Raw genomic sequence first — 8,989 nt, 5'->3', positions numbered from 1 at the left:
GCTTCTAATGTTCTCCTGTGGACCACAGACTCCAGTCTATGGAGAAGGTCAACAACAGTCAGGACTCAGGGATGAGTGCAGAGTGAATGCACTGGACGCCTGGCGACGATCTGGGGTAGCACATCCACTATCAAAGGGCACGCAGCCACTTCTGCCCAATATTCAGGATAGATGTTCCAGAAATTAGGATTTTTTTTGAAATCTTATGATTTTTAAAGCCTTACTCAAAAAAATGAATTAAACTCCATTTTGCCTGAATGTTGATTTTTTTTCTTTTTACAACTGCCCACATGTAACATGACACTATGCATGTGATTTTTCAGTTCAGACGTGGGGTATCACAAGAATATCCATTTGCATCACTTGTAGGCAAACTAGATGGCTTGCTGTTCCTAACTGATGCTTTTCCCATATTACCAAATATTTTTCTACATTCATTCTCTGACAGTCTCAATTCCAGCTTGCACAAATGCCACGATTACCCAAAATTGGATGCAATTACTTTCACTTGGAAGCAACTTTTCCAAGTCTAAATCCTCAGAGCATTTTGTCTACGTCTCTTATGATACCTATAAATTTCTACCTTGTGTTGTAAGTATTTGCGTATAGGCTTTAGCATCCTAGTCTAGCCATTCTTGTATGAGCAAAATGATGCTCACATAGCACATGTTACATAGCGGTAACCACTGTTTGCATTTGGTATATTTTCTTCCATTCTTCTCCATGACAATATGGCAAAATAATTTAAGATCTCAAGTGGTTGTACCAATTGAGTTAAGCACCAGCAGAGAGAGAAGATGGCAATTCAATCGTTCCTTTAACATCAAGTATTTTTATTGTTGTTTAATCATTGCTAATTTGATAGCAAAAACATAGTATCTTGATATTTTGAATTTTTTAATAGAATAAATGTCCTTTTTATTCAGATTTGGGCTATATCCAGGCAATAGGCTGAGTGCATATTTTTAATAGGTCATATTATAATAATAATGATGTCAAATATGTATGTATCAAATATCATCCTATGTACTAGTATGAACCTGACGTTACAGAAGATGAAACTGAGATACCAGAATGTTAGATAGCTTGCCTGCAATCAGAGCTACCAAGAAACACAGAGAGGATTAAACCTTCCCCTTACGTCAGTGCCGAACAGCACCTCAGCACGACATTTCCAAAATCTGCAGTTTTGTGGATACAACTTTTTAAGCAGTGGCTTCTTGTCACATTTAGGACATAGGTAGGGCTTTAAAAAGCTCAGAAGACCAGTGGCAATTCCTCTCCAGCCTTCTAGAGAAGCTGAGTCTATTTAAAATTTCCTATGAAGCATTTTATCAGACAGACATCTATTATTTTGCAGATTAATAAAATGATTTTTTTTTTTTGGTGAGGAAGATCGGCCCTGAGGTAACATCCCTTGCCAATTTTCCTCTTTTTGCTCAGGAAGATTAGTCCTGAACTAACATCTGTGCCCATCTTCCTCTATTTTGTATACGGGACTCTGCCACAGGATGGCTTGATGAGCGGTGTGTAGTCTGTGCCTGGGATTCGAACCTGTGAACTCCGAGCCACTGAAGTGGAGCTCACGAACTTAGCCACTATGCCACTGGGCTGGCCCCAATAAAGTGATTTTTGAAGAAAATTTGGGCTTGGAATTATGAAGGTTTTAGGGTACCCTGGAATCATAATTAATGTAGCATAATCCTTGCATAGTGGATCTGAACCCAAACACCTTATAAGAATAGAGTTATAAAGATGAATCTTATTTGCAGTCAGCATTATATGCATAATATGGATGAAGAAGTAGACAGCTCAACCATATCTTAAAGCCAAGATAGCAGGGGTTTCACCATTTAATGGAAAATTCTTTTGTTTGTATGTTCCTGAACTCGCTTGGAAATTTTCCTGTTTCTGGCTTTACTTATTGCTTCTTGGAATACAAATTATATTGCTTTTCGTAACAGATTTGGAAAACACATTTTGTTGAATTATTAAATGCATTCAGTAAAAACAAGGGGAATTCTGGTAAGATTGGGAGATCTCAGGAGGCTTCCTTATAATTCCTTTGCCCCACCCCCCAACATGAAAGGAACAAAAGAAGCATGGTAAGGAGACTCCAAAGAGCCATCCTCAAGGCGACATCTGTCTCTGTAATAGTGAAACATTCCATACTTTACCTACTAACTTCTCTGATAAGTCATCTTTTCCCTTCGGCATCTCCAGTGTGTCATCTTTTATGACAAGTGGATCAGTCATGCACCTCCTTTGTATTCAAGTAGCTCATCTTTTATTACCATATGCTCCAGGAGTCGACTCTTCTCTCTACCCCACCAGGACGTCTTCTCCTGTCTCTGTGTCTGGGATGTGACAGTCTTTCCCTTTCATGTGTTTAGGGAGGGAGATCTCTTTTCGGCATGCCTTCCCTTTGTGACATTTTTATGTCCTTGGGACATCCAAATTAAAAATTTTTTTTTTTCCGGGACTGAGTACTTGTATTGTGAATATTGTTTTTAACTTTCGTTTGTTCAAACAAAAGTTTGCAGGTTATCTTACTGTTAAAAGTATCATCAGGGAACGTTCGTTTCACTTCCACGTGCTGAATTTTGTGTTGTGGCAGTAGATACAAATTCAACTTTGTGTTTTGGGTTGGGGTGCTGAAGGAGTTTGGTTGGGGAAATGGGGTATCTCCTTTTCACATAAGGTAGAGATTTTATATTCCTACCCATGCCAAAGGAATTTTCCCTCATTGCCTTTCAACTCTGCCTCCATATCATTCTTTGGAAAACTGTTTACTATAAACAGTCTCATGACAGGAAGGAAAAAAATATGCATGTGTTTGTGTAAAGAAGTTGGTTCAGGGACGATTAGAAGAAGAAAAGGAGAAGGAGGAAAGGCTTGTTTATGCCTACTGTATGATAAACATGCTAATTATATGCATTCATATGTTAATTCTCACTTAATTGTTCCTCAGTATAGTGTAACAGATAAAAGTACAGACTGAAGCTGAAAGTTTGGAAGTGGTATCCCAGCTTCGCCCTGTACCACCTGTATAACTTCAAGGGCTTCTCTTAAACTCTCTGTGACCCAATTTCCTTATCTGTAAAACGTGAACATTATCACTTACAGAGAGTGTTGGTTGTGGAGTTTAAACAAGTTAAAATTAAATAGTTTGGCTTAAATATTGGTCTACTAATGCCTGGCATTTACTGTAGAATCTTTAGCTATTATTTCTCCTTAAATGGGTATGAAATAATAATTGTACCCATTTTTAAAGATGAAATAACAAGTTCAGTGGGTGAGTGTTAAGGAATTTCTCTGTTATTAGGTACCCAATAAGTGCTAGTGACGGACTCAGGACCAAAGTCTGTGTTTTAGTTTAGATATAGGTTTGGCAGCTGTGAAAGTGACCTACAATAGCATACTAGAAGATAATAGACATTTTAGATCTTGTATAAAAGTCCAAGCTTGAATGAGGGACCAGCAAGATTTCAGGGACCCACAATTCTTCTCTCTTCTTGTTCCACTATTCTTAAGGTTTGTCTTTGTTTGCATAGTCCAAGATGGCAAGGGTAAAGAAGGAGGGCACGTCACGTACTTTAAGATAATAGTTCTCAAGTTCAGGGTGCACATTAGAATCACTGAGGGGAGCATTTAAGAAATATTGATTCCCCAGTCCCTAACCCTCAGATATTCTCACTCAGTTGAACTGATATAAAGTCAAGGCATCATTATTTGTTTTCAAGCAAATGATTTAATTGCTTCCTCATTTTTTTTTTTTTTTGCTGAGGAAGATTAGCCTTGAGCTAACATCCATTGCCAATCTTCCTCTTTTTGCTGAGGAAGATTAGCCCTGAGCTAACATCTGTGCCCATCTTCCTCTATTTTGTATATGGGATGCTGCCACAGCATGGCTTGATGAATGGTGTGTAGGTCTGCACCTGGGATCCAAACCCATGAACCCTGGGCTACCAAAGTGGAGAGCACAAACTTAATCAGTATGCGACCCAGCTGGCCCCTAATTGCTTCCTCTTCACCTCGTTGGTGAGGGATGGATTCCTGCTCTGGGGTTATGAGGATGGCCAAACACACACACCTGACACTGGACAGACGAGATCGACAGCAGTATATTAATCACACACACTTCTAGCCTGGGGGAGGAGGACACCGTGTGGCATGTGGGGCCACATGGTGGTTGCACTTGGGAACAGAGTGAACAACCAGGGGCTGTGGGAGGCACGCTGTGCAGTATCAAGAGGATAGGGGGTCTCCTGGTCCCAGTGAGAGGATGGGATTGCCTTGTTTGAATAATCCTGTGGGCCAGCAGGGAATTGAAACCTGCTACTCAGAGATAAGCAGGGACTGTGGCTGGTCCTTCAAGAAGGAGTGTTTGGCTAGGGCACCTTATCCACAGGAGCAGAGTGAGGAGAGGAACTTGCAGTGAGGCCATTTGAGGCCCTCCTAGTTTACCAGATGTCAAAGCGGTGCACAATATTGAGCTATAATTTTAGGTCTTACACCATGACTGGCCATGTTGGATCTTCCAGGTTGGCTGGCTGTCCAGGGAAGTACTTATTAAGTTATTATTTTTTTCTCTTAATATTGCCCAGAGTATATAACCTTTTATACACTTGTGCTTTATTTTCAGTGTTTCTGTACTCATAATCCATAATCCTTGCTTCTTTTTCATTTTCTGCACAATTAAATACTACTTTCCTTCCAGGGTCAGCCAACTGGGCTTTCTTCCTTTGTAAAACCTTTCCAGTCTACTCCAGAAACTTTGCCCTAAATCCCTCATTCCCACATTTCTTTTGAATAATATGATAATGATAATCACAAGAATGTGATATTTCTTATATTGCTTTATTATACAAGTTATTTAATTCCTTTGTTAGTATTACATTTTTCATGTTTACTTTGACTACTTAATTTCATCATAAATATATAAAGTTATGCACGGTATCTTGGGCTTAGTTTTGTCTTCTATGGCCCTTAGTGTTGGTCTTTTCACAGAGTAGGTGGACATATGCATTTGATATACATACACAAAAACACATCCATGAATACTCACCAATAACAAATATATTTAACTGGTATATTTAATGTACCCAAATTTTGGGATATAATTTAAATGCAATATCATTTTGGTATCTCACTCTCCATTTAAATTGTATTCAGCAGGAAATTTTTTCCCCTGCAGTCAATAAAAACTGTGGCTGACCTCATGGCTTTTATGATCTATTCTAAATAATAGAATATCTTCAAGTCGTTTTTATCTACAGAACACTCTCCAATTTAAAAAATAATTAGTTTCCTATCCAATATATTAATCTCCTTTAATCTCCGTCCAAGTATGACAGACCTTCCTTGTCTCCCACTGAGTACTCGCAAGAGGCTGGCCGCCAACCTGGGGGAAGATGAAAGACAATTGTCTTGTCCTTTCTTTCTTTTTCTCTGGCTGCCATGCCTTTGTCTACCATCATCGTGTCGCATTCCTCATCTCTACTAAAGAAACCTGATTTTGAGAATGCTTGCATTTACATAAGACTCTATAGGTCTCTTTCTATATATATTAATTGTTTCCTATTTTACTCTATTAAATTTCATAGTAAATTTCCCTTTATACTTTTACTTAATTTACTGTTATTTTCATCTTCCCTACACGCTCCCAGAACTCTGTTGTAAAAGTTTTACTCCTTTTCTCGGAAAAGCATTGGGTGTCTTAAGCCTAAAAAATCTCTTTCCTCCTTCCCAGTGGACCATCTAGAAGAGTATTTTCTTTCATTTTTCATATGTCTGATGCACCAAATTTTCTCATGCCTTTTTCTTTGGATTTCTCACATAGTGTCTAAAGATCAAAGTGTTTCCTTTTATATATCTAGTATTTTCTTTGTTCTATATACTATATACCTTGCCTTCTTTCAAATATTTTTACCGACACCCAGTGTTCTTGTTTTTTGAATGAGGGCCAGAACTTCTCTGCGATTTGCTCCTCTGGCTAGTGTCTCTTCTTTCATTGTAGGTAGCCAGTTCTTTTTTCCTGGCCATCCTTCCTTTGGCTCTCCAGAAGCAGCAACCTTCCCTCCATGAGGCCATTCTATAGTATCACTTAGTGTTACGGCCCCACAGGCAAATTCTTCCCTTTATCTTTCAGCATAGGATTCTCTGCTAAGTCTATGCGGGTTCAGAAAATTCTTTTCTGTTCTCAGTGTATAAAACCATGACTTTTTCTTCTTCTTGTCCCAAGTTATATGGTCTTTTCCCTTGCTCAACAGATGAATTGCAATTTCTTTCCTCATGCCAAATAACATTTATCATCACTTCTATCTATTATTCATCAATTTCATATTTTATTTTATGTCTATGGTTTGGGACTCTTCCTTAAATCTTGAGGCTATTGTACTTACCCTTGTGTGGTTAAGAGTTTCTAAGCATTTCATTTCTTCTGCTGCCTTATAAAACTTCTTTTTTATTTGGCACATCAGGCAGAATGCATTATATTCTCCCATTCAGACAGTCAGTAATCACTTTTCTATTCTTATCTTGGCAGTATATCACTGTTTCCTTTTCCATAACACAGAGATATTACATTTTACTGAAGGTAAATCTATATAGCTATCATTTCCTGACACACAGTCTTCATGATTTTTTGCATAATTTTTAGATATCTTTTGCCTACAAAAACGTAAATGGATTACCATTTTGACACAATATTCAGATTTAATAGGTAATTATTACATCTTGCTTTTTTTTTTAATCTCAGGGCACATTAACTTCTATAATTTAATTTTTCTTTTAATGTCTGCTCTCTATTATTTTTTTCATTGTATTTTTGTACATTCCCATTTCTCCCGTATTCTTTTTATCCAGTTAATCTGTGCTGTATAGATGCAAAAAGAAATATTGTAAGCTGAGTATACATAGCATTTTACAAAGTGTTGAGATTAGAAAGATACATAAGAAATAGTCTTTGCTCTCAAGAAAATCACAGTCCAGAAGGGAAGGCATATGCTTAAACCAATAATTAAATTCCAGTGTGATATGCACAATGGCAAAATTATATAAGTATATATAAGTATATAAGGACAGAGGAGAGAATTATCAACAGTGAAGATGTTAGGGAATGTTTCACAGAGGCAGGCAACCCTGAGCAGCACTGTTAAAGCAAAGTAGGTCATCACATAGACAAGGAAGGAAGAGATTCCTGATAGATGCAATGGCATGTGCAAAGTCTCGAGGTATGGGGTGGCAAGGTCTGTGCTGGCTTACAAGTAATTCAACACTGCTGGAGCATTAGCTGGATAGGCAGATGTGGGTGAGCTGTGAGAGATGAGGATGGAAAGCCAGATGGGTGGAGGTCATGAAATATCTTGCCTACTGTTCTGGGTAGAATTGTAGACTTTATTCTCTACGTGAGAAGAAACCAATAAAGGCAAATAGGCAGGGGAATAATTTAGTGAGATAGGATAAGGTTTGGTCACTGCAAAGGATGCATTTGAGGGTAGCAATGCAGAAGTCAGCAAGGCGAGTTAAGAACTACTGTCTAGGAGATGAAAGTGGAGGGGTGGAACAATAGCAATGGCAGTGGTGATGGCAAGGAAAAGACTTGTTCTTGACTGGACGTGGACCCAAGTAGAAGAAAAGAGTCTAGGACAACGGGCAGATTTCTGGCTCCGGGAATGAGCTACCAATCAGGGCAGATAATCCTGGAGAAAGAGTAGTACAGTCCTTCATGTCAGCCCTATTTGTTTTTTGCACTGTAGATACAGAGTTCTATTCCATCAGAAAGCTTGACCGCTTAAACCTCCTGTCTCCTCAGGCCATTCACTTTCTGTTTTGTTGCTCAACTGAGTATTTTCTACGTAAGAAACGCAGGCTCACATTCCACAGAGCCAGCCAGGAACAATCCCTGGATCCTGGAGGTGCAGCAGCTACAATTCCTGGCATGCTGTAGCTCCTGAAATGACTTCTAACATATAGAGTCTCCTTAGGCGTGGAATGACCCACAGAATCAAAATTTGGGTGACCTGGGGAGAGGATGATTTGTGGTATTTATGCCCCTGAAGCTGAATCAATGTTATTTTATGCTAAGCAATTTTATTAACATTCTAGGTAAGCGATCGTGTCTGTGTTTCAGAGATGCCTTAGGTGTTGTGAGGGTAAGTGGTATGTCATCCCAGCCGATTTCCATAAATCTAGTTCCCTGGTGAAACTCATACACGAATGCATTGACTACAATTTTATATTTTTCTCCACTCAAAATCCTTAAATATAATCTTTTTAATTTTATTTATTTATTTGTGTTTTTGGTGAGGAAGATGGGCCCCGAGCTAACACCTGTTGCCCATCTTCTTATTCTTTGCTGAGGAAGATTGTCTGTGAGCTAACATCCATGCCCATCTTCCTCTATTTTGTATACGGGTTGCAGCCACAGCATGGCTTGATGAGCCATGTGTATGTCTGTGCCCGGGATCCAAACCTGTGAACCCCAGGCTGATGAAGCAGAGCACGCGAACTTAACCACTACACCACCAGGCCAGCCCCTAATATAATCTTTTTTAAAAAAGTAGAATCTGGGTTACTGTGTCCTAGAAGAGCCAAATAATATTTGTATTTAGTTGGGATGCACCTTATCCATTCATCCCTCGATGGGCACTTAGGTTGCTTCCAATTCTTGGCTGTTGTGAATAACGCTGCAATGAACACAGGGGTGCGTGTATCTTTATGCTTGGATAAGGAAGATGTGGTATATATACACAATGGAATACTACTCAGCCATAAGAAACGATGAAATCCAGCCATTTGTGACAACATGGGTGGACATTGAGGGTATTATGCAAAGTGAAATAAGTTAGAGGGAGAAGGTCAAATACCGAATGATCTCACTCATTAGGTAGTAGATAATAACAACAACAACAAACACATAGAGACAGAGATTGGATTGGTGGTTACCAGAGGGGAAGGGGGGAGGGAGGAAGGTGAAAGGGATAAT

The sequence above is a fragment of the Ceratotherium simum genome, chromosome 36 (assembly GCF_057802395.1).
Source record: "Ceratotherium simum simum isolate JZ-2026a chromosome 36, ASM5780239v1, whole genome shotgun sequence".
In the NCBI taxonomy this organism is placed as follows: domain Eukaryota; kingdom Metazoa; phylum Chordata; class Mammalia; order Perissodactyla; family Rhinocerotidae; genus Ceratotherium; species Ceratotherium simum.
Note: the sequence above shows the minus strand (reverse complement) of the source record.